General features: G+C 38.7%; 1 protein-coding gene across 1 annotated transcript in view; it reads right to left on the minus strand.

Annotated features, from left to right (window-relative positions):
• Window positions 1-17,195, minus strand: part of CYSLTR1 (cysteinyl leukotriene receptor 1) — a 34,158-nt gene extending 16,963 nt beyond the window's left edge. The window contains exon 1 of the mRNA XM_025985016.2: window positions 17,088-17,195. The gene's annotated coding sequence lies outside the window, so the exon portion shown is untranslated. The remainder of the gene's footprint in view (window positions 1-17,087) is intronic.
• Between the last annotated feature and the right edge of the window lie 8,579 nt (window positions 17,196-25,774).

Genomic DNA, 25,774 nt, shown 5'->3' on the forward strand with positions numbered 1-25,774 from the left:
CAGGTCTCTGTGGAGAGGCCTGCTGTTACCCTAATATTCCTCCCCATAAAAGTCAGGGACTTTTTTTCTCTTGCTGCTTTAAGGATCTTCTCCTTATCTTTGAATTTGCAAGCTTCACTATTAAATGTCGAGGTGTTGAACGGTTTTTGTTGATTTTAGGGGGGGATCTCTCTATTTCCTGGATCTGAATGCCTGTTTCCCTTCCCAGATTTGGAAGGTTTTCAGCTAGGATTTGTTCGAATACATATTCTGGCCCTCTGGCCCTTTCCGCGCCCTCAGGAACCCCAATTAAACGTAGGTTTTTCTTCCTCAGACTGTCATTTATTTCCCTTAATCTATCCTCATGATCTTTTAATTGCTTGTCTCTTTTTTCCTCAGTTTCCCTCTTTGCCATCAACTTGTCTTTTATGTCACTCACTCGTTCTTCCACCTCGTTAACCCTCGTCGTTAGGACTTCTAGCTTAGATTGCATCTCATTTAATTGATTTTTAATTTCTGCCTGATTGGATCTAAATTCTGCAATCATGAAGTCTCTTGAGTCCTTTATGGTTTTTTCTAGAGCCACCAGTAGCTGTAAAATAGTGCTTCTGAATTGGCTTTCTGACATTGAATTGTAATCCATATTTTGTAACTCTGTGGGAGAGAGGGCTGTTTCTGATTCTTTTTTTTGAGGTGAGGTTTTCCTTCTACTCATTTTGCTCAGTGCTGAGTGGTCAAAAACAAGTTGTATTGGGAAAAGGAGAAAAAGAGAGAGAAGGAAAGAAAAGAGAAAAAGAAAAAAGAGAAAGAAGAAAAAAAGGGGGGGGGAAAGAGAAAGAAAAAGAAAGGAGAAAAAAGGGGGGGTGTGGTGGGGGAAGCAATCAGAAATCAAGAAGAAAGAAAGAAAAAAAAAGCACAAAAAAAAACAAAACAAAAAACCAAAATAAAAAACACGGGGGAGTATCTTCTGATTCTGTATCCCTTGACTTCCCTTGGAACTGGTCCGTCTCACTGGTCTTCTGGGGGAGGGGCCTGCTGTGCTGATTCTCAGGTGTTAGCACTTGGGGGAGCTGCTCTGCCCCTGCCTGGTGCAGGGCTCAGTGGGGGCTGTTCACCCCGTGAGGCCCCGGGAGGAAGCCACAGTGGCGGGGGCAGCTCTGGGAACCTGGAGTCAGCTCCCGCAGTAACTCCGGGGCTCTCCGTCTGCAGGGCCTGGGGCCTCCGGGGCGGGGCCGCTGATCTCCTCAGCTCCAGGCAGGAGCGTCCTTTTTGTCCTGGGCCCTCCCGGCCTCTGCCTGTCCCTGGGGGAGGCCGGATCCTGGGCTGTGTCCCGGCGCCCTGTGCTCTGGGGCCCGCGCTGTTGGATTCGCGCTCCCGCCCCGCAGCCCCCTCCGCGGAGCCACCGCCCGAGCCCCTCCAAGCTGTTCCCGGAGCCCCGCATCCCCTTCCGCGGAGCTTCTTCCTCCGCCCGAGCCGCCGCCGAGCTGCTCCCGGAGCCCCGCAGCCCCCTCCGCGGAGCCGCCGCCCGAGCCCCTCCGAGCTGCTCCGGGTCCCGCCGAGCGCTGCAGCCCTTAGGGAGCTCAGCGCATCTCCCAGGGCGCAGTTCCTCTGTTACTGTCCCAGGGAGCCCGAGGGCATCCCTGTCTTTTTGGGGATCCTGCTTCAATTCCCCGGGAATCCTTTCCGCGGGGAAGGTTGGTGCAGCTCCTGCTCCTCCGGGACGGGGCTCTCCTGTCCTGGGGACACTCGCCCCGGCCTCAGCCCGGCTCCTCGGGGCCCCTCCCCCTTTTAGGCCTTTTGTTCCTTTATTTCTTTTTCCCGTCTTCCTACCTTGATAGAAGCGCGAACTCTTCTCACTGTAGCATTCCAGCTGGTCTCTCTTTAAATCTCAGGCCGAATTCGTAGATTTTCAGGATGATTGGATGGTTTTCTAGGTAATTTGTTGAGGACAGGTGACTTGGAAACCCTACTCTTCCGCCATCTTGCCCATCCCCCAAAAACAAGAGCTTTAAATGATACACTGGGCGAGATGAAATTCACAGATATTTACAGAACTTTACATCCAAACACAATTGAATGCACATTCTTCTCAAGTGCACATGGAACTTTCTCCAGAATAGACCACATACTCGGTCAGAAATCAGGACTTAACCAATACCAAAAGATTGGGGTCTTCCCCTGCATATTTTCAGATCATAATGCTTTGAAACAAGAACTAAATCACAAGAAGTTTGGAAGGATTTCAAACATGTGGAACTTAAAGAGTATCCTGCTTAAAGATGAAAGGGTCAACCAGGAAATTAGGGAAGAATTAAAAAGACTCATGGAAACTAATGAGAAAGAAGATACAACTGTTCAAAATCTTTGTGATACAACGAAATCAGTCCTGAGGGGAAAATACATCACAATACAAGCATCCATCCAAAAACTGGAAAGCACTCAAATACAAAAGCTAACCTTGCGCCTAAAGGAGCTGGAGAAAAAACAGCAAATTGATCCTACACCGAGCAGAAGAAGAGAGTTAATAAAGATTCGAGCAGAACTGAATAAAATAGAGACCAGACGAACTGTGGAACAGATTAACAAAACCAGGAGTTGGTTCTTTGAAAGAATTAATAAGATAGATAAATCATTAGCCAGCCTTATTAAAAAGACGAGAGAAAAGACTCAAATTAATAAAATCATGAATGAGAAAGGAGAGATCACCACCAATACCAAAGAAATACAAAAAATTTGAAAAACTTATTATGAGCAGCTATACGCCAGTAAATTAGGCAATCTCGAAGAAATGGACACATTTCTGGAAACCGCAAACTACCAACTCTGGAATAGGAAGAAATAGAAAACCTGAATAGGCCAATAACCAGGGAGGAAATGAAACAGTTATCAAAAAACTCCCAAGGCACAAAAGTCCAGGGACAGATGGCTCCATAGGGGAATTCTATCAAACGTTTGAAGAAGAAACCATACCTATTCTACTAAAGCTGTTCACAAAGATAGAAAGAGATGGAGTACTTCCAAATTCGTTCTATGAGGCCAGCATCACCTTAATTCCAAACCCAGACAAAGACCCCACCAAAAAGGAGAATTACAGACCAATATCCCTGATGAACATGGATGCAAAAATTCTCAACAAGATACTAGCCAATAGGACCCAACAGCACATTAAGAAGATTATTCACCATGACCAAGTAGGATTTAACCCCCGGACACAAGGCTGGTTCAACACTCGTAAAGCAATCAATGTGATTCATCATATCAGCAAGAGAAAAACCAAGAACCATATGATACTCTCATTAGATGCAGAGAAAGCATTTGACAAAATACAGCATCCATTCCTGATCAAAACTCTTCAGAGTGTAGGGATAGAGGGAACATTCCTCAACATCTTAAAAGCCATCTACGAAAAGCCCACAGCAAATATCATTCTCAATGGGGAAGCACTGGGAGCCTTTCCCCTAAGATCAGGAACAAGACAGGGATATCTACTCTCATCACTGCTATTCAACATAGTACTGGAAGTCCTAGCCTCAGCAATCAGACAACAAAAAGACATTAAAGGCATTCAAATTGGCAAAGAAGAAGTCAAACTCTCCCTTTCACCGATGAAATGATACTCTACGTAGAAAACCCAAAAGACTCCACCCCAAGATTGCTAGAACTCATACAGCAATTTGGCAGCATGGCAGGATACAACATCAATGCCCAGAAATCAGTGGCATTTCTATACACTAACACTGAGACTGAAGAAAGAGAAATTAAGGAGTCAATCCCATTTACAATTGCACCCAAAAGAATAAGATACCTAGGAATAAACCTAACCAAAGAGGTAAAAGATATATACCCTAAGAACTGTAGAACACTTCTGAAAGAAATTGAGGAAGACACAAAGAGATGGAAAAATATTCCATGCTCATGGATTGGCAGAATTAATATTGTAAAAATGTCAATGTTACCCAGGGCAATTTACACGTTTAATGCAATCCCTATCAAAATACCATGGACTTTCTTCAGAGAGTTACAACAAATTATTTTAAGATTTGTGTGGAAACAGAAAGGACCCTGAATAGCCAGGGGAATTTTAAAAAAGAAAACCATATCTGGGGGCATCACAATGCCAGATTTCAGGTTGTACTACAAAGCTGTGGTCATCAAGACAGTGTGGTACTGGCATAAAAACAGACACGGAAATCAATAGAACTGAATAGAAAATCTATAAGTGGACCCCGAACTTTATGGTTAACTAATATTCGATAAAGGAGCAAAGGCTATCCATTGGAAGGAAGACAGTCTCTTCAGTAAATGGGTCTGGGAAAATTGGACATCCACATGCAGAAGAATGAAACTGGACCACTCTGTTTCACTATGCACAAAGATAAACTCAAAATGGATGAAAGATCTCAATGTGAGACAAGATTCCATCAAAATCCTAGAGGAGAACACAGGCAACTCCCTTTTTGAACTCAGCCACAGTAACTTCTTGCAAGATACATCCACGAAGGCAAGAGAAACAAAAGCAAAAATCAACTATTGGGACTTCATCAAGATAAGAATCTTTTGTACAGGAAAGGATACAGTCAACAAAACTAAAAGACAACCTACAGAATGGGAGAAGATATTTGCAAATGACGTATCAGATAAAGGGCTCGTTTCCAAGATCTATAAAGAACTTCTTAAACTCAACAGCAAAGAAACAAACAATCCAATCATGAAATGGGCAAAAGACATGAACAGAAATCTCACAGAGGAAGACATAGACATGGGCAACATGCACTTGAGAAAATGCTCTGCATCACTTGCCATCAGGGAAATACCGATCAAAACCACAGTGAGGTACCACCTCACACCAGTGAGAATGGGGAAAATTAACAAGGCAGGAAACCACAAATGTTGGAGAGGATGTGGAGAAAAGGGCACCTTTTTACACTTTTGGGAATGTAAATTGGTGTAGCCACTCTGGAAATCTGTGTGGTGGTTCCTTAAAGAGTTAAAAATAGACCTGCCCTACGACCCAGCAATTGCACTGTTGGGGATTTCCCCCAACGATACAGATGCAATGAAATGCCGGGACACCTGCACCCCGATGTTTATAGCAGCAATGTCCACAGTAGCCAAACTGTGGAAGGAGCCTCAGTGTCCATTGAAAGATGAATGGATATAGAAGATGTGGTTTATGTATACAATGGCATATTACTCAGCCATTAGAAACGACAAATACCCACCATTTGCTTCAACATGGATGGAACTCGAGGGTATTATGCTGAGTGAAGTAAGTCAATCAGAGAAGGACAAACATTATATGTTCTCATTCATTTGGGGAATATAAATAATAGTGAAAGGGAATATAAGGGAAGGGAGAGGAAATGTGTGGGAAATATCAGAAAGGGAGACAGATCATAAAGATTCCTAACTCTGGGAAACGAACTAGGTCTGGTGGAAAGGGAGATGGGCGGGGGGATGGGGTGACTGGGTCACGGGCAGTGATGGTGTCTCTTGTCGGGATGAGCACTCATTGTGGTGCTATATGGCAAATTGAACTCCAAAAAAATATACAAAAAAATAGAAATATAGAAAGAAACAATATGCCACTAAATAATGAATGGATCAACAAGCAAATCAAAGAGGAAATTAAAAGGTCATGACGGGCACTGAGGTGGACACTTGACGGGATGAGCACTGGGTGTTTTTCTGTATGTTGGTAAATTGAACACCAATAAAAATTAATTAAAAAAAATAAAAGGTCATGGAAACATATGAAAATGAAAATACAATGATGCAAACCTTTAGAATGCAGCAAATGCAGTCCTCAGAGGAAAGTTTGTAGCCATATAGGTCTACTTACAGAAGTAGAATAATATCTCGTAAGTAACCTAACCTTACGCCTGAAGGTTCTAGAAAAAGTACAACACACAAAGCTTAAAATCATCAGAAGGAAGGACATAATAAAGACTAGAGCCGAAATAAATTATATGGAAACTAAAGCAATGATAGAACATATCAATGAAACCAGGAGCTGGTTCTTTGAAGTAATTAATAAAATTGATAAGCCTCTAGTCATACTTATCAAAAAAAGGAGAAAGGATGCAAATAAATGTATCAGAATTAGAGGAGAAATAACAACTATCATCACAGAAATGTAATCAGAATATCATGAAAAGTGTATGCCAACAATTGGGTCAGTCTGAAAGAAGTATATAAATTCCTGGAAACAGAAAAATACCAAAACTGAAACATGAAAATTAGAAAAACTTAAAGAGACTGAAAATCAGCAAAGAAGTTGATTCAGTAATCAATTCCCAAGAAACAAAACTCCAGAAGCAGACAGCTTCACCCTCTCTTTTGTCTGGGTTGTCTGCCTACCTGGCAGCACATTGTATATGCGTTCTACCCTAGGGAGGCAAGCTGAGTTTTAAAACTGCAAGCTTTAGGGACTAAGTATCATGGGGACCCATACTGGTCCTCTGGGGGAGGGTGTTGCCATGCTGTGTGTGATGCACGTTTGTCCCAGAAGGGCAGTGATACCAAAGTGCAGAGGCCTGGAGTTTGGAATAAGGCAAAGCAAAGAGCCAGTGTTCAGGTTAACTGCCCTCAGTAGGTGTTTCTGCTCCTATGCTAAGGGGCAGAGGAGGGTAATGGCTCCTCCTTGCTCTTTTGTCTCCAGAGAGGCAATGCCATCTCTCGAAGATGCACTGCAAGAAGGGGGAACTGTCTTTCCCAGTGAGTTCCAGGGGATTCTCAGATTTCATCATCTGCTATGGGCTATCTGCCCTCCTACTCCACAGGAATAGTGCAGTGCCCTCAAGGTTCCACACAAGCCATGCCATGTATCTGTGAAACTCCAGTCTTTGAACTTTACTGGTTGTAAATCTCATGAAAATCAGCCCCTCTTGTTTTCCCAGTTAATGGTTTTTAGGAAGTGTTTTCCTTGTGTGATCCCCTATATACTCCTCACTCTCTCTTTTTCTCTTTCTCTTTATTTCTCTTTACCTTCTCCCTGTGACCAGGGCTCTCTTCCTTTCACAGCACCTGTGATCTATTTCTCTGTCAAATCACATCTCTGTACCTCCTACCTTCCACAGTGTGGCCTCTACTTTCCCTCTATTTTTGCAGTTTGTTCTGTCAGTCCTCAGATTGATTTCATGGGTATTCAGAATGATTTGATATTTATCTAGTTGTGTTTGTGGGATGAGGCAAGCCTAGGGTCCTCCTACTCTTAGCTCCTGCTCCTAAGTTTGTGTAGTTTCTTACATGTGAGTCAAGAAATCTAATGTTTTATTGAATTTAGAACTAAAAAGAAAGAAGGAAAGGATAAAAAAGGAAGGAAGGATGAACAATGAATGAAAGAAAGAAAGAAGAGAGAGAGAAAGAAAAAGAACAGACTAGGTATACCTGTGGAAAGCAAGCTTTAATTTGTTCATAAATGAGCAGTGAGGAAGTGGCTCTCACTAACACCATCTTGATCATGCATTCTCCATTCTCAGAGTCTCCTGATTGCCTAGAGGAGCAAATATAAATTTCTTCCCACTAGTCTGTACTAAATTTCTTCTTAAAGTCTCTTCTGTTACTGTAAATCTGTTAGCATAATATCAAATTTGCTTCTCTAAGGTGTATTCAATTATTTGAAAAATTCTACCGGTGATATCTGGGCACTCTTTACCATATGAAATGACAGGACAAAAAGTAACTTAGCTGTGTCCTAGTTTTTAGGCTTTCGTGAGGATGTGGAACCAGACATGATCACAGAGTGTGGTACACTGGAGTTTAAGATTTCAGTCGTGTGATAATAAATGAGGCTCTGAGTGTGGCCATAGAATGAGTAGGTAAGGTGGAATGCGAATGGATGTTCTAGATAAGGAGGTCAAGAAATTTGAAGTCAGTTTACTAGGTTGGTTGTTTATATGAAAGGTGAAGATACAAAGGTGATAGCAGGGTTTAGGGTAGAGAGGGAGACTATAAGCCAAATGCTAAATTATTCAGTGAATTAAGAAAAAATAACTAGGAGGTCAATAGATGGTGATATTAATAAGGAATATTAAAGGGTGGCATAGGTGAATGGCATTTGAATTATGGTAGAAGTGTAATGGTTAAACTTGGCACCAGAAAGCCAGAAGACATCCAACAGTCTCTTGAGGTCTCACAGTAGATGGGATGTAGAAAAATAAGCAGTTTACTTTTGATGGGGAGGATCAGGTTTCTTATAAGGCAATGAGGTGGTGGGAGAATTATTTGAAGAGATTTGGGATATAGGAGAACTTACATTTAAAAAGGAGGCTCTCAAGGGCACAGTGAAGAGAGGGTTAATAGAAAGGTTAGATGTGGAAGGAAGAAGTAAGAGGGGTAATTACAGGGTATTCTCAGGATGTTAGAACCTTGGAGAGCAGTTGAGCACAGTGGCCAATGGTTCAACTAGAGTATTTAATTTTGTATTTCTGGCCCTTTGTATTTTTTCTTATAGTACTTTGTATATTTACATAATCTCTACTACTGAATTATAGACTTTTTTGAGGACAAAGACCAGATCCAATTAATATGAATAGTTTCTATAAAACTTAGCAAGGAATGTTACACTTTTTGCTCAATGAATGTGTTGAATCAGACAAACTCATTTCAAAATTGTTTTATTGAATCACCTTAGTGTATAGTTCTTTTATTATATTACTTCTTATTTTTCCTTTGGTGTAACTTTTGAAATAGGAACAGGAATTTTTCTCAGAATATTTTACCAAAGCAAAAAAATTAATAAGGACCACTTTGTATGAGAGCTAAATTTAAACTGATTGTTTCTCTTCCAACTAAAGTGATACACAAGTCTGGCAGCAGAATTATGATTTACTATAAATCAACTGAAAGTGAGACCAGTAAGTTCACCTAGATTGCAAGTTCCTTGAAAACAGGGGCCATATCTTTATGTTTTATTTTTCCCATTTTACTTCCTATTTTATACTTCCCCAGTTTTCTTCTAGAGTGGTTAGCATAGTACTTTGCATACATGGCAGGAACATATTTAATGTCTGGAGAGATTCTATGCCATTATTTAAAAAAATTATATTATTCAGCCATGTCAGTAGAATGTGCCTTTTTGTTATTCCAAGAAGTGTAGTACGAGGCAGAAGTGATCTTTAAAATCCTGTTCCAATGGACTTCTACATGTGAAAAAACGAAACCTGGGAATGTGAGTGGAGTGGTGATGACTTGCTCAAGAGCAATGGCAGGGCTGGAACTAAAACCCAAGCATTACAAACTTCAGTCCAGTTCTGCTACCACACTGCTACTTTTCTTTTTGGTCTCCCTTCAACAGTGATAGGTTTTTCAGATAGACAATTGAGGTTGCTAGTGTATCCAAGGTCTCTGATATGCAAATGTTTGGTGTTTAGCTCTTTGCTTCTCTGTTTCCCTTGAATAACTATCAACTCCCATGGTTTAAAAAGACCACTTTCATGTGGATGACTCAAATATCTGTCTCACCCACAAACTACTCACCTGAACTTTAGTCTCATTTTCAACTGCCTATAAGATTGCTCTTCTTGGATCTTAGGCTTTTTTCTCAATTTTAACATGCTTAAAGACATATATATTATCTTCCCTCCCAAATAAACTGTTCCAACTGACTTTTATTTATTTTTCATTAACATTAAATGTCTTCCAGTTACTTCAGCAAATATGATCAGGGTAGACATATTTGATCTTCTTTGACCTCATTCCTCATGTGTGAACTCAATGTTCTGTTGATTATTATTTTACAGTATCTCCTGGCCTTCTCCCACCAACTTAGATCAGGTTCCTTATCATGCCTTGTCTACTTGAGGATACTCAAACTATGTATCCTCTTTCACCCTTACATGGTCAAAGGGGTGAACTTGGCAAATTTCTACATATACTCCAAGATTCAAGTTGAAGTTGTTATTCTTTACAAATGTTCCTTGTTCATGGTTCTATTATTTATTACAGGGCTGTAATCACTCTTTTTGATTGCATGTCTGACATACCCATTTAGACAGTGGCCCTATTAATGACAGTGAGTCAGTTTATTCAGTTCTGCTTTCTTCTTCTCATAATTGAGGAACTTTGAAAGAATAATTGTGGTAGTAGGTGCAGTATTTGATTTCCCAAGGTGTGTGTCTAGGGAGGTGGAGGAAGAAACAAGCTTTTGATGTGGAAGCATTGGTGCTATTGTGCAGGCATCTAGAAAATGGCATAAAGTGGGAGTGAAATATAGACTTCACTAGCAGGGTAAAGTCTATTAAAAAGAAATCTGAAAAATCAGGTGTAGTATAGAGGATCGTGACCTCTGGATGAACACTACAAATCACTGGAAAAGAAAGTAAGGGGAGTGAAGCAGATGAATCCATACATTTAAGAAACTAAAGAAGGCAAAGGGCTTAAAACAAAACAAAACAAAAAGCAAAAGTAGTTTGTTGGGGCTGAAGCAACTTTGGAAGAATAACTGTGTGGTATTGGTTTCAAAGTGGTGTAGGTCAGAGATTGATGAGAATCCAAAGACCCAAGGATGTGTCTGACTATAAGGTTTGGGTGAAACTGATGATGAGTGTTTTTTAATTGACCCAACAGGAGCCACTGAAAGATTAAATCAGCACTTGGATGGAATTTTATGATTGTACTAAATTTGATGCCTCCCCCAAGACTTCCTTTACCTTTCTAGTAAATGCTAGCATGCACCGGATGGTCTGTATCTGTTGGATGATTGCCAACAGGGATGGGGAGATGAGGGCAGGGCTAAAGCAGAAGAGGAAGTGGGGGAGGTTGTGACTTGGGCACAGTCTTCTAAAGCAGATACTTCTGCTGAGCAGTGGCAAGATGCAGGAAGCTTGATTTTCATGAAATTACAGCTCAAAGGGGCCCTACTTTTATTTGGCCAACTCCCCAGTGCCCTTTTTGCTATCCTCCATGTATCTTATTGTCAAATGGAGAAAGTTATTTGTGATGTTTATCCTGTAAAGGTAAGCTCAGGGAGGTGAGAGATAATTTTTCCCCAGCTTTATTGAGGTGTAATTGACAAATAAAATTGCAAGATATTTAAAGTGTACTTGATATCAAAGTACACACACACACACACACACACACACACGTTGCGAAGGGATTTCCCCCCAATCAAGTTAATAAGCTGGGACAATGTTTTATTAATGTTTTGATACAACAAGTGTTCGTTGAATGGATGCATAATAAATAGGAGAATGAGCAAATATAACTGTTTTGTAAAATATAAAGCAGTATACAACTGTAAATTTTTATGAATCTGTTTCCTACTAATACTAAGCTCAGCTCAGGTTCAGCTTCCTGACACTTACTTTGACCACCCCGTTCTTTTATTTGTTTACTTTTAATTTTTTTATTGGAGTTCAATTTGTCAACATATAGTATAACACCCAGTGCTCATCCCGCCAAGTGTCCCCCTCAGTGCCCATCACCCAGTCACCCCAACCCGCTACCCCCCTCCCTTTCCACTACCCCTTGTTTATTTCCAGAGTTAGGTGTCTCTCATGTTTTGTCACCCTCACTGATATTTTCACTCATTTTCTCTCCTTTCCCTTTATTTCCCTTCATTAATTTTTATATTCCCCAAATGCATGAGACCATATAATGTTTGTCCTTCTCCGGTTGACTTATTTCACTCACCATAATACCCTCCAGTTCCATCCATGTCAAAGCAAATGGTGGGTATTTGTCGTTTCTAATAGCTGAGTAATATTCCATTGTGTACATATACCACATCTTCTTTATCCATTCATCTTTCGATGGACACCGAGGCTCCTTCCACAGTTTGGCTACTGTGGACATTGCTGCTATAAACATTGGTGACGACCCCATTCTATACTCATATCTCTCTTCTTTCAACTTGAATTATGTTTATCACCTGTACCAATTATATGTCAGTCACTATTCACTATCTTGTAGCTTGTAATGTGTAAGAATCTTGTTTCCCTAGGTAGATTGTGAACTCCTATAGAGTTGGGGAAAAAAAGTCCAGCCTTTTTTTCCCTTAAGCTCTGTGAACCAATAAGCTAGCTTATCACAAAGTTTTGGACATAGAAAATGTGCAATAAATGTTTATTGAGTGAATGGCCATAATTGGAGCAAAGCTACATGTCCTCTATCAGGTTTTAATCTATAAACAACCAAGCTTGCAGTAATAATTTCGGTGGCTTTATTCCACGGCAATAAATAATTTTGGAGAGGAGAGTAGAAAGACCAACCTGTCATCACAATAGCCTTATTATCCAATAATTAGCTTTTAAACTTGGCATTTCCATGAAAATGCTTAGCAGCATTCGCACTGGTATTAGGAAGTACAGGGGAGTCAATACTGCATTGTTGACAACTCAAAGATATTTTTTCTCAGATAGCTTATTTATTGATAAGGGGCGAACATTATATCAATCAAATTGGGACACTCTTGGGATCCCTGGGTGGCGCAGCGGTTTAGCGCCTGCCTTTGGCCCAGGGCGCGATCCTGGAGACCCGGGATCGAATCCCACGTCGGGCTCCCAGTGCATGGAGCCTGCTTCTCCCTCTGCCTATGTCTCTGCCTCTCTCTCTCTCTCTCTCTGTGACTATCATAAAAAAAAAAAGTTAACAAATTGGGACACTCTTGTCAGACAGCTGGATTCCAAACCAAAGAAAGAGTTGAGCCTGAAAAGAACCTGGACTGTGGCATTCAGAGCTAATGACACAGTGTGTCCCTTTACGTAATACTATGACACAAATGTTTTATCCTGTATAATCAGAATAAAGTGATGCATGAAAACAGACTTGAAGGGAAATGCAAGTCACAAAATAGCAATAGAGGTATTGGTATTAAGGAGTGCATGAGTGTTTGTGGGACTGCACAGTCACAAAATAGCAATAGAGGTATTAAGGAGTGCATGAGTGTTTGTGGTAGAAGATAGTTCTACCCTTAGTCTGAGTGATAGAAATATGTTACAGACAGCTTATATGCTTTTGAACTTTTTGTAAAGCATTAACTAGAGGGTCTACTTTCTGACAGGGATACTTGTTAAGTCTCTACCGAATTACCAGCAACTTGGAATCCACCTAAGTTCTGAGGCCATTGCTCACAGCTGATTCTGAGGCCTGTATCTAACTTCTTGGAATTTAGATGCCTGGATCTTAGAAGCAGGATAATTGTTCTCTAGGGGACTGCCTTGTATTGAAGGCCTTTGTCTTAAGAATTCAAATTCAGATTAAACATAATAGGTAACTAATTTGGAATGAAAAGAAGCTTTTTATATTTTCTGAGGCCTGAACTTCCTAGGGACTTTACAATAAGTATGTAAGATGTGTCAGAGATGTTTTAGTGTTGTCATTGTTAGCTTAATTCCACTTATGCTAAATCCATGACAACACAAGGACAACCGTATGTAAAAACAGAGTTAATTTGAGATAGAGGAGAAATCTCAGTAAGTCTTACATGTTAGATATCTCAAAATGTGATTCCAAATTGGATTTTTTATTTCCTTTTTAAAGAGGGATTGATAAAAAATAAAAGAAAGCCTGAATGTTCCAGGGGATTCTGAGTCTAGACTTCAGCTCCTTTTCCTTTTCCATTAGCTACATTTAAGTAGAAGCTCAAATGTCTGGTATGTATTGATTACACAAACACTGTAAATATGGTAATGACATTTTATTCATCAAAAGGAAAATCAACTCTATTTAAGTGTTCAAGGGTCTATGTTTACTCTTCTGTTTTGTCTCTTCCCCTTATTTCTGCCAGGACCCCTCTCTTACTAACTTTTCTCAAACATTTAAAGATTTTTCTCTATATTTTTCTCTCCTAAATACAGAAGAAAAACTGGTGGCCCTCCAAAAAGAGGAGTTATGATGGAATAGGGTGGAATGGGATGAAATGAGGAAGCAGGATAGATGAGTTCTGTAGTGTTTAAACAGTGGTCTTTTCTACCAAACTATGAAGAATTACCAGTTGAAAGCAAAAGTAATTATAATCGGCACCAGTACTGTAACATGAATTAACAGAACAAAGATGTCTGGATTTATTGAATCAGGTTAATGGCTTACTTTGTTGCCTTTTCTGTAAGGATGAGGATGTACTACCACCTGCTATGAGTACATCAGACTTCTTAGCAGTTGTATTTCCTCAATGCAAATGAACAAATTGGCATTCACATTGAGGCTTGCACAGGTATGGTCGAATTAGTGGTAATCAGAAGGTTGGCTCCTACTTACATCTTAAAAGTAGGATAAGATTGCTGATGCTTACTTTGAGTGAGGTCCCTGTTTAGAGGTGTAATATTGGGAGCAGAAAGTAACAGGGTCTACTCCCTCTACATGCAATCAGTCTTGTTATGTGTCTTATTCTCCTAGAGTGGAATTTAAACAAAATCTTTTTGGATGGTGGTTTTTATTTTCAAGTTGCTTTCATATTTATCATTTTAGCAGATCTGAAAAATATCTCTATAAGCTCATTATTGCATTGGATATATGAGGAAATCAAGAAATAACTTGCTAGAGAACATACAGCTGATTAAAAGGCAAATCTAGGAGGAAGTCCCAGTTATCCAGGCCCAGTTTCCTTCCCATTGAAATCTATGCAGCAAGGTAGTTTAAAGATGCAGAGTTTATGACAGAGTCCAATTTGAAAGATACTTGAAGCAAAATATCTCCTTGCTTATTTATATTAGAAAAACTTAATAGTTATTCGGTGCTCATGGTATGTCTAAGGCACTATGCAAGTTACTACTGGGGAGATGAAGTTTAAAAGAACAAATAACCTAATGCTTTCTTCCAAAACTCTTGGTATATTTTGCAGAGAAGAATTATATTTCTGTGGCTCTTAATTCTCAGGACTTCTTTCTCTTAACCAAAAGTGTATGAACTGTATAGGTTTCAGCCCTTGGTCATCTGTTAGATTTGTTTTCTCTAAGATGAGCCAATCTTATGGCATTGGCTGTTACACTCCTCAGATTTAACTTTGGCCTCTACCATTTATCCATCTTTCATATTCAGGGCCATTGTTTCCAATCATCCATAAGACATTATTTCTTGGAATTTTTGCCATCTCCTTAAACTCAATAGGTCAAAAACAGAACTCATCATGTCCTACACTCCACACTTCCATTCCCAAATTACCTAATTCTATGAATAGTAGTAGCAACACTGCCCAGATACCACAGGTTCAAAATTTCAGGGACAGATCTGACTTTCCTATGCTGCCTATATCTAATCAGTCACCAACTTCTCCATATCTTAGATATTCTTTTAGGCCTATCTCATTTTTCCTCCTCTATGAAGCCTTCTCCACTTAACCCAGCCCACTTCTCTCTTTCTTCTCTAAATTCATTAACCATTACAAATATAACACTGGTTTACTGTCTCATATTTTTATATTCTGTGGGTCTTGTATGCCCACCAATATTGTAAATTCCCCAACGGCAGGAACTACATTTTACAGTTGTGCACATAATGTGTTGAGATTAACTGAAACTTGCTTAACTGGATTACAACAGATTTGAGATTTTTTTTTCAGATTTGAGATTTTTAATAAGAACATAAGAAATAACAAAATGGATCAAAGTAGAGGTCTATGCAGAGCTAAATTATTTAAGGGATTATGATAATTAGCTTTCATGGCATCAAATCCAGAAGATTAGATATGTTTTTTAAGGATCAGTGCCCTCCTTTTAATCCCTTATTAGCCAGTGATACTGCACAGGCAAATTTATAATTTTATGTACCATGGTAGAATCTTGCTTTTATGCCAGACAAGTACTTCTTAAACACATCAAAAGTTTGATTAAGGTAAGAGAGAGAAAGTAGAAAAAATGAAATTGATGATTCTGGGCTAGGAAGACACTAAAATGCTGGGTTTGTACTGGACTCAACCTGAAAACTTTCTTTAACCTATTCTGTTTGGGTTCACTGACTCCCAGGGTGATTTATGCTATTTGCAGGAATTAATTAGTTAGTGCAGTCATTTAAATATTATGGGGATCTGGGGAGCAGTTTATATTAAGTGTATATTAAAGACATAAATGTAGTACCTGAGGTCTTTTATTTTCTATATAAACAGAGACCACTTTTAGTTCTAATTAGGCAAGTAAGAGTAAAACAATAGAAAATATTTTTGAGTGATTGCAATAGATACTATAAACAAAATTATCTAGAAACAAATTTCGCTAATATATTTGAAAACTATGCAGCCCCAAGTCCCGGTTTACTTACATTTTGTTTTAGAATACTCAGTACATAAATACATGATGTCATGGCCTTTTTCTAGTCTTCAAAACAATCAGAGCACTGAACTACTAAATTTAAGGATTTTCCCTCTTTTCTCTAGGGATGGTACTCACCAATCCATTTGTTTACCCTTGAAAAGAGCTGCTTTGCTGCTAAGTATAATTATGCTCCTGGCCAAAGATTTTGACCGAAATGTATGAAGTATTGGCTCTGCGTAAACCTGGTCTATGTCAGATATGTCTAAGTTATTGAATAGATCATGCAATTTCCTTATATTCATTTATAGTTGTGAGAGCTATCTATTTGCAGTAGCTAGTTACAACTTGTCGATTTCTAGTTGTATGGTGTTTGTTAGAAAATTTGTTAATGCCTCTATTTCCTTATTTGCAAAACAGGGATAGTCATACTTACTCTGTATAAAATGCAGGATGTTGAGAGGTTCAAGGAGGATAATGAATGTGAAAGTACTTTGTAAATATACCAGGTCATTCTTCACTATTTGTTTAACTTTTATCTGTCACTATTTTCTTTCCACAATGAAGGACACCATCACAACAGATTAGAGAAATCTCACTGGGCCCTTAAAATAGGATTCTAAAGTATGTCTTATATCTCTAACTTAATTGTGAAGGTGCTGGAGGCTTGGGTAGTGTCCCCTCTATATTTTGCCACATCGAGCCCCTAGCAGAAGCACTGAGCAATAATTGTTGACAGATTGATTAGATTATCAAATATCTGGCCAATAAATAAAGGAGAGAGAATTCATGGTAGCAGCCTAATTGAAAGCAGGCAAGGCAGATTAGATATCCCTAAACTTCTGGGAATTTGCTAAAATCTGCCAATAGCAGAATTTTACTACATACTGTTTTAGTCATAGCAATTGAAACATCAAATCTTACCTGCTACCTTCAAGATTGAGAGTTTGGGGTCCTTTTGCATTTATTCTGAGAAGCAAGCTCCAAGTCTTCATTAAATCCAATCTACCCGTCCCTTGTAGAGCTAAACTTCTTGGTGATCTGTACAGTGAATCTGAATACCCTGAAGGGCCTCAAAGCACACTCCATTTACAGAGTGCCTGTTCTTTAGGCAAGCTTCTTTGAAAAGATGAGTTGCTGCAATTTTCAAGAAGAAAGAGGCCAGGGCACATCTGCTAGCCAGTGTACAGATTCTTCTTCCGCTTTTCAGATTAGTCCTCAAACTGTAAAGCACGCCTGTTTGACTTTTCTGGTGCAAAGTGGGGGAGGGAAGGGTAGAGCGAAGGAGGAAGAATAGAAACTGGAGACTTGCAAGTTGTTGTGTATATAAATAAGCTTTTATGCCTAGCTCCAGCAACATAATCCTCAGGAAATCTTGTAGCTGCTCTGAGATAGGAAGCAGGAATGAGTATACTCTGTTCAGCTTAGTTCTCTCTAATTTTTATGGTTAGAGTATTTGTAGGTGGAGAAAGACAATCTTACCAGTATATGCTAATCTAACTGCCATTATGTGAAACTTGATTTTAGGCAAAAGAAATTTCACCCCCCCCTTTCTATGTCTCTCTTTCCTTTATTACACTTGTGGCTCTATCCACATTCTAAAGAGCCTTTTTCTTTTTGGTGCCTTATGTTCTGGAAAATAATTTTCTTAGTTTGAGTTTCATTTCACAAAATCCCCATAACAGACATTGCCTCCACTAGATTAAAGGTAGTTTTGTTTCTGTCACACCGGGAATGACCTGGAATCAGTGGGCTTGCTGTCAGTGGTCCTGTGTTAGGAGTTTGGAAGGCAGGTAAATACTCATAGATTTTGGCTAGGCTCTGGGGTGTTGGAATAATGAGATTCTCTGTCTCCTGGAGAATAAGGATATAGCAGTCTGCTAAGTCTTGATTGGAACTTGGGGTAGCACCTTGATGTTATGAACAAAATGGATGAGACCTTGGTGTGAGTTGATTACATCAATTATATAGAGTTAAATAAAGGTGGACTATATGGGGATGGGTATAAGTAAGTTCATTTTAACACCTTTTAAACATGGTCCCATAACTACTAATTAATAATTAATTAGGTACTCAGTAAAACATGAGCCCAGCAATATAGCCCACTGGCTTGCTACTTGCTCCAGAAACAAAGACATTTACCCAAACTTTGCATCTGTAGGTACCTGAATTATATTACAGGAAACCTGGGGCCAGGGAACTAAGAATTTTGAAATCTTCTTTTTGTTTCATAGAATTCTTAGTTTTGGTGGTTGATGGAGGAAAAGGCCATCCAAGTAAATTTAAGGGGGAGATAATATTTGGATCCAAGACCAGACTCTTTAATCCTCCCCTGGGGAGTTTTACTAACTAAAGTGACAGTATAACTGGAATTTCTTCAGCTGAGTTTGGATTCTTAGAGACCAAGGGAAAAGGTAATAAGGGAGGCAGAGGATGAGTTGTCACTTCCCTTCTAGACTGGACTTTTACAGTCATCTTGAGCTATGGTGGAAAAGAAGTTTATACTCAGGTAAGGAAGAAAAGAGAGAGGGGTTATATATTTGATCTTCAAGATAGGACCACAATAGCTGTGACAGAGAGGGGATGCCCTGTGATGATTCTGTGTGCTCCCCTACTTATCTCTTTCCTTAACTCCTTCTCTGCTTCCTGAGTGATGGGAAGGACAGTGCCCCACCCATACCCATTTGGGTCTTTGCCCTGTATAGCTGCATCAATTTATACCATGTTTGATATAATTGAGAGCATATTACTTATCTTCTTCCTTCACATTTCCATCTTTTATCCTCCTTTCTGTTATCTTCATCACATAATATAGCATCTGTCGTCTCAGGATATGGTAAAATGCTCAAACTGTTGCCTCTCTGCTGCTTTCTCACTATTCGTTCCCATTTTCCCAGACTCTTTCAGTTCTTACCTTACTACTGAGTTGGAAAAGATCAAGTAGGGAATGGTAAGGAAGAGGGGAAATAACATGTAATTGGATGGGGGCTCTCTCTTAGTGAAGTAAGACTTTGGAGAAGGATTTTCATTCATATGACATTCATACATTAACTATGAGCCAGAAGATTCATAGCTTACATGGGCTCACAGAGCTGAAAACTGACCTTAAAATCATTTTGTTCAGACTTTTTATTCAATTGAATTCCCGAGGGTATCACAGGTCTAATTAATGATTTTGTCCCAAGCTGTTAGCTTACTGACTTATTTGGTATGTCAAATAAATAAATCTAGTCCAACTCTCTTATATTTCAGATGAGGAAACTGAAGCCAGAGAGAGAGAGAGACTGTCTCAAGATGTATTCATTTTACCACTAAATCAAGAGGAATCATATTTTTCCTTCCAGAACTGAAATTGTTTCACAATCAATAGTAATGACACTTTTGAAGGGAAGATAAAGTGTTACTATACTCATAGCACACTGATATACACACATGTACGTTCATTCACAAAGACTGGGATACCCTTGATTCATCCTTTCATTTGAGCTTATGGAAACTCAGATACAATAAAAAATCAGTCTAAATACCACATGATTTCACTCATATGTGAAATATAAGAAATAATGAAAGCAATTATAAGGGAAAGGAGGGGAAGTGAGTGGGAAAAATTAGAGAGGGAGGCAAACCATGAGAGACTCGTAACTCTGGGAAATAAACAAATGGTTGTGGAAGGGGAGGTGGATTGGAGGATGGGGTAACTGGGTGATGGGCACTGAGGAGGGCACTTGATGGGATGAGCATTGGGTGTTATACAGTATGTTGGCAAATTGAATTTAAATAAAAAAAGTAAATAAAAAGGGGGAACTTGATGTAATAAGCACTGGGTGTTCTATGCAATTGATGAATCACTAAATTCTGCCTCTGAAATTAATAATACACTATATGTTAACTAAATTGAAATTAAATAAAAAATAAAAAACCAATCTAGCTGTGAAAATATGGCTTTGAACACTTTCCCTCTTCCTGCCTCAGGTCTACCCCATGAGTACAAAGAAATCTGGATTATCATTTCTGGAGAGGTCAGGGTACATTAACAATTTCAGATAAGTTTGAATGAAACCTGTTGAACAGAATAGCATAGACCACCTAGGACAGATTGTACAGATCATTGAAGTCAACATCCCTACATTATTCTTGCTGTTCAATATGGTAGCCACTAGCCATGTGTGGTTATTTAAACTAAACTGTAAATTAATAAAAAAATAAATAAAATAAAATAAAATAAAATAAAATAAAATAAAATAAAATAAAATAAAATAATTCTGTCCTTCAATTACACTAGCCACCTTCGAGTTACTCATGGCCACATGTTATCCAGTGCATTGAACATCAAGGATTTAAAATAGATTTTAATCATAATCAATGATGACAAACTGGGACCTTCTCCCATAAAGTTAAGAACAAGATAAAGATGTCTACTCTCACCACTTTTATTTTTTTCGTTTATTTTTTTCATTCGATTTTATTTAACTTCGATTTGCCAACATGTAGTATAACACCCAGTGCTCATCCCATCAAGTGCCCTCCTCAGTGCCCGTCAACCAGTTACCCCAACCTCCTGCCTACCTTCCTTTCTGCAGCCCTTTGTTTCCCAGAGTTAGGAGTCTCTCATGTTTTGTCTCCCTGTCTATTTTTTCCTACTCAGTTCCCCTCCTTTCCATTATAATCCTTTTAACTATTTCTTATATTAGCCATATGAGTGAAACCATAAGATGATGGTCTTTCTCCTATTGACTTATTTCATTCAGCATAATACTCTTCAGTTCCATCGACATCAAAGCAAATGGTGAATATTCATCCTTTCTAATGGCTGAGTAATATTCCGTTGTATACATAGACCACATGTCCTTTATCCATTCATCTGTCAAAGGGCATCATGGTTCCTTCCACAGTTTGACTATTGTGGACGTTCCTGCTATGAACAATGGGGTGCAGGTATCCCAGCATTTCACTACATCTGTATCTTTGGGGTAGATACCCAGTAGTGCAATTGCTGGGTCATACGGTAGTTCTATTTTTAAGTTTTTGAGGAGCCTCCACACTGTTTTCCAGAGTAGCTGTACCAATTTGCATTCCCACCAACATGCAGGAGGGTTCCCCTTGCTCCACATCTTCTCTACCATTTGATGTTTCCTGTCTTGTTAATTTTCACCATTCTCACTGGTGTGAGGTGGTATCTCATTATGGTTTTGATTTGTATTTCCCTGATGGCCAGTGATGTGTAGCATTTTCTCATGTGCTTGTTGGCCATGCATAGGTCTTCTTTGGTGAAATGTCTGCTCATGTCTTCTTCCCATTTCATGACTGGATTGTTTGTTTCTTGGGTGTTGAGTTTAATAAATTCTTTATAGATCTTGGATACTAGCCTTTTATCTGATATGTCATTTGCAAATATCTTCTTCCATCCTGTCTTTTATTATTATTGACTATGTCTTTTGCTGTGCAGAAGCTTTTTATCCTGATTAAGTCCCAATTGTTCATTTTTGCTTTTGTTTCCTTTGCCTTTAAAGCTGTATCCTGCAAGAAGTTACTGTGGCGAAGGTTCAAAATCCTCTAGGATTTATTTTTTATTTTTTATTTTTTATTTTATTTTATTTTGTATATTTTTTCATTGGAGTTCAATTTGCCAACATATAGCATAACACCCAGTGCTCATCTCGTCAAGTGCCCCCCTCAGTGCCCGTCACCCAGTCACCCCATCCCCGGCCCACCTCCCCTTCTGTTACCCCTAGTTCATTTCCTGGAGTTAGGAGTCTCTCACGTCTGTCACCCTCTCTGATATTTCCAACTCATGTAAGATTTTGATTGATTCTTCTCTCACATTTAGATATTTCACCCATTTTGAGTTTATCTTTGTATATGGTATAAGAGAATGATCTAGTTTAATTCCTCTGCATGTGGCTATTCAATTTTCCCAGCACCATTTATTGAAGAGATTGTTCTTCCAGTGGATAGTCTTTCCTGCTTTGTCGAATATTAGTTAACCATAGAGTTGAGGAACCATTTCTGGGTTCTCTATTCTGTTCCATTGATCTGTGTCTTTTTTGTGCCTGTACCACACTGTCTTAAGGATCACAGCTTTGTAATACAGCTTGACATCAGACACTGTGATGCCCCCAGAATTGGTTTTCTCTTTCAATGTTCCTCTGGCTATTTGGGGTCTTTTTGATTGCATACAAATCTTAAGATTATTTGTTCCAACTCTCTGAAGAAAGTCCATGGTATATTGATAGGGATTGCATTAAATGTGTATATTGCCCTGGGTAGCCTAGACATTTTCACAATATTTATTCTTCCAATCCATAAGCATGGAATGTTTCTCCATCTATGTCTTCCTCAATTTCTTTCAGAAGTGTTCTGTAGTTTTTAGGGTATAGATCCTTTACCTCTTTGGTTAAGTTTATTCCTAGGTATCTTATGGTTTTGCATGCAATTGTAAATGGGACTGACTCCTCAATTTCTCTTTGTTCAGTCACATTGTTAGTATATAGAAATGCCACTGATTTCTGTGCATTTATTTTTGTATCTTGCCAATTCCTGAATTGCTGTATGACTTATAGCAATCTTAGGGTGGAGTCTTTTGGGTTTTCTATGTACAGTATCATGTCATCGGTGAAGAGGGAGAGATTGACTTCTTCTTTGCCAATTTGAATGCTTTTATTTCTTTTTGTTGTCTGATTTCTGAGGCTAGAATTTCTAATATTATGTTGAACAACACTGGTAAAAGTGGACATCTCTGGTGTGTCCTTGGCCTTAAGGGAAAAAGCTCTCAATTTTCCGCTATTAAGAATGATATTCACTGTGGGCTTTCATAGATGGCTTTTAGGATATTGAGCTATGTTCCCTCTATACCTACATTGTGGAGAGTTTTAATCAAGAAACAATACTCTATTTTGTCAAATTCTTTTTCTGCATCAATTGGGAGGATCTTATGTTTTCTGTACCTTCTATTATTAATGTGATCCATCACTTTGATTGTTTTACCAGTGTTGAACCACCCTTGCATCCTGGGGATAAATCCCACTTGGTCATGGCGAATAATCTTCTTAATGTATTGTTGGATCCTATTGGCTAGTATCTTGTTAAGAATTTTTGCATACCTGTTTATCTGGGGTATTGGTCTATAATTCTCCTTTTTCATGGAGTCTTTGTCTGGTTTTGGAATCAAGGTGAAGCTGGCCTCATAAAACAAATTTGGAAGTATTGTGTCCCTTTCAGTCTTTCAAAACTGCTTTAATAGCATAGGTAATATTTCTTCTGTAAACGTTTGATAGATTTCCCCTGAGAATCCATCTGGCCCTGGACTTTTGTGTCTTGGGAGGTTTTTGATGACTGCTTCAATTTCCTCGCTGGTTATTGGCCTGTTCAGGTTTTCTATTTCTTCCTGTTCCAGTTTTGGTAATTTGTGGTTTTCCAGAAATGCATCCATTTCTTCTAGATTGCCTAATTTGTTAGCATACAGCTGTTCATAATGTTTTTAAAATCATTTGTATTTCCTTGGTATTGGTTGTGATATGTCCTCTTTCATTTGTGATATTATTAATTTGAGTTTTTCACATTTTGTTTTCATAGTCTGGCTAGTGGTTTGCCTCTCTTATTAATTCTTTCAGAGAACCACTTCCTGGTTTTGTTGATCTGTTCTACAGTTCTTCTGGTCTGTTTTTCATTGAATTCTGCTCAAGTCTTTATTATCTCCTTTCTATTTGGTGTAGGCTTTACTTGTTGTTCTTTCTCCAGTTCCTTTAGGTGTGAGGTTAGCTTGTATTTGAGTTTTTTCCAATGTCTTGAGGGAAGCTTGTATTGCAATATATATCCCGCTTAGGACCGCCTTTGCTATATCACAAAGCTTTTGAATGGTTGTATCTTCATTTGCATTAGTTTCCATGAATCGTTTAAAATTATTCTCTAATTTCCTGGTTGACCCATGCATCTTTTAGTAGGATTTAACCTCCATGTGTTTGGGTTTCTTCCAAATTTCTTCTTGTGATTGAATCCTAGCTTCAAAGCATTGTGGTCTGAGAATATGCAGGGGACAATCCCAATTTTTTGGTATCTGTTAAGACCTTATTTGTAACCCAGTATGTGGTGTATTCTGGAGAAAGTTCCATTTGCACTTGAGAAAAATGTGTATTCACTTGTGTTTGTATAGAAAGTTCTGTATATATCTGTGAAATCTGTTTGGTCCAGTTTACCATTTAAGGCCCTTGTTTCTTTGGCAATATTCTGCTTAGAAAATCTGTCATTTGATGATAGTGCGGTGTTGAGGTCTCCTACTTTTAGTGTATTATTATTTAAGTGTCTCTTTTCTTTGGTTATTAATTGATTGACATATTTGAAAGCTCCCACATTAGGGGCATAAATATTCATGATTGTTAGATCTTCTTGTGGGATAGACTGTTTAAGTATGATATAGTGTACCTCTTCATCTCTTACTACAGTCTTTGGGATAAACTTTAAATATCTGATATGAGGATGGCTACCCCAGCTTTCTTTTGAGGACCATTTGAATGGTAAGTAGTTCTACACCCATTCATTTTGAGGCTAGAAGTGTCCTCAAGTCTAAAATGAGTCTCTTGTACACAGCATATAGATGGGTCTTGCTTTTTATCCAGTTCAATACTCTGCATCTTTTGATGGGATAGTTTAGCCCTTTTGCGTTCAGAGTAACTATTGAAAGATATGAATTTAGTGTCATCGTATTACCAGTTTAGTCCCTGTTTTGTGGATTATTTCTTTGAGCTCCCTCTTTCTTTTTCAGAGTCCCCTTAGTATTTCTTGCAGAGCTGGTTTGGTGGACACATATTCTTTCAGTTTCTGTCTATTCTGGAAGTGTTTTTTAACTCTCCTTCTATTCTGAATGACAGCCTTGGTAGATAAAGTATTTGTGGCTGCATATTTTTCTCTTTTACTACCCTGTCTATATCATGCCAGCCCTTTCTGGCCTGCCAGGTCTCTGTGGAGAGGTCTTCTATTCATCTGATAATTCTCCCCTTATAAGCTAAGAGTCTCTTGTCTCTTGCTTCTTTAAGGATTTTCTCTTTCTGTTTGAAATTTGCAAGTTTCACTATTAAATGTTGACATGCTGAATGCTTTTTCTTGATTTTTTGAGGGCTCCTCTCTGATGGAACTGAATGCCTGTTTTCTTCCTCAGAATTGGTACGTTCCCTATGATATTTTCAAATATACTTTGTGGTCCTCTCTTTCTAGCCTCTCCTGGAATCCCACATAGATGTATATTCTTCCTTCTCAATCTATCAATTATTTCCCCAAGTCTTTCCTCATGGGTTCTTAATTATTTTTCCCCTTTTTCCTCAGCTTCCTTTCTTACCATCAACTTCTCTTCTATGTCACTCATTCTCTCTTCTGCCTAATTAACCTTAGCCATTAGAACATCCAGTTGGGGTTGCATCTAATTTAATCCATTTTAAATTTCGGCCTATTTAGATCTCAATTCTGCAGTAACGATGTCTCTAGAGTGCTTTGCGTTTTTTTTTTTTCCAGAGCCATCTGGTATGTTTATAATTGTACTTCTGAATTGACTTTCTGACATCATATTGAAATCCAAATTCTGCAACTCTGTGGCAGGGAGTATTGCTTCCAGTTATTTTTTT

The sequence above is a fragment of the Vulpes vulpes genome, chromosome X, assembly GCF_048418805.1.
Source record: "Vulpes vulpes isolate BD-2025 chromosome X, VulVul3, whole genome shotgun sequence".
NCBI lineage: Eukaryota > Metazoa > Chordata > Mammalia > Carnivora > Canidae > Vulpes > Vulpes vulpes.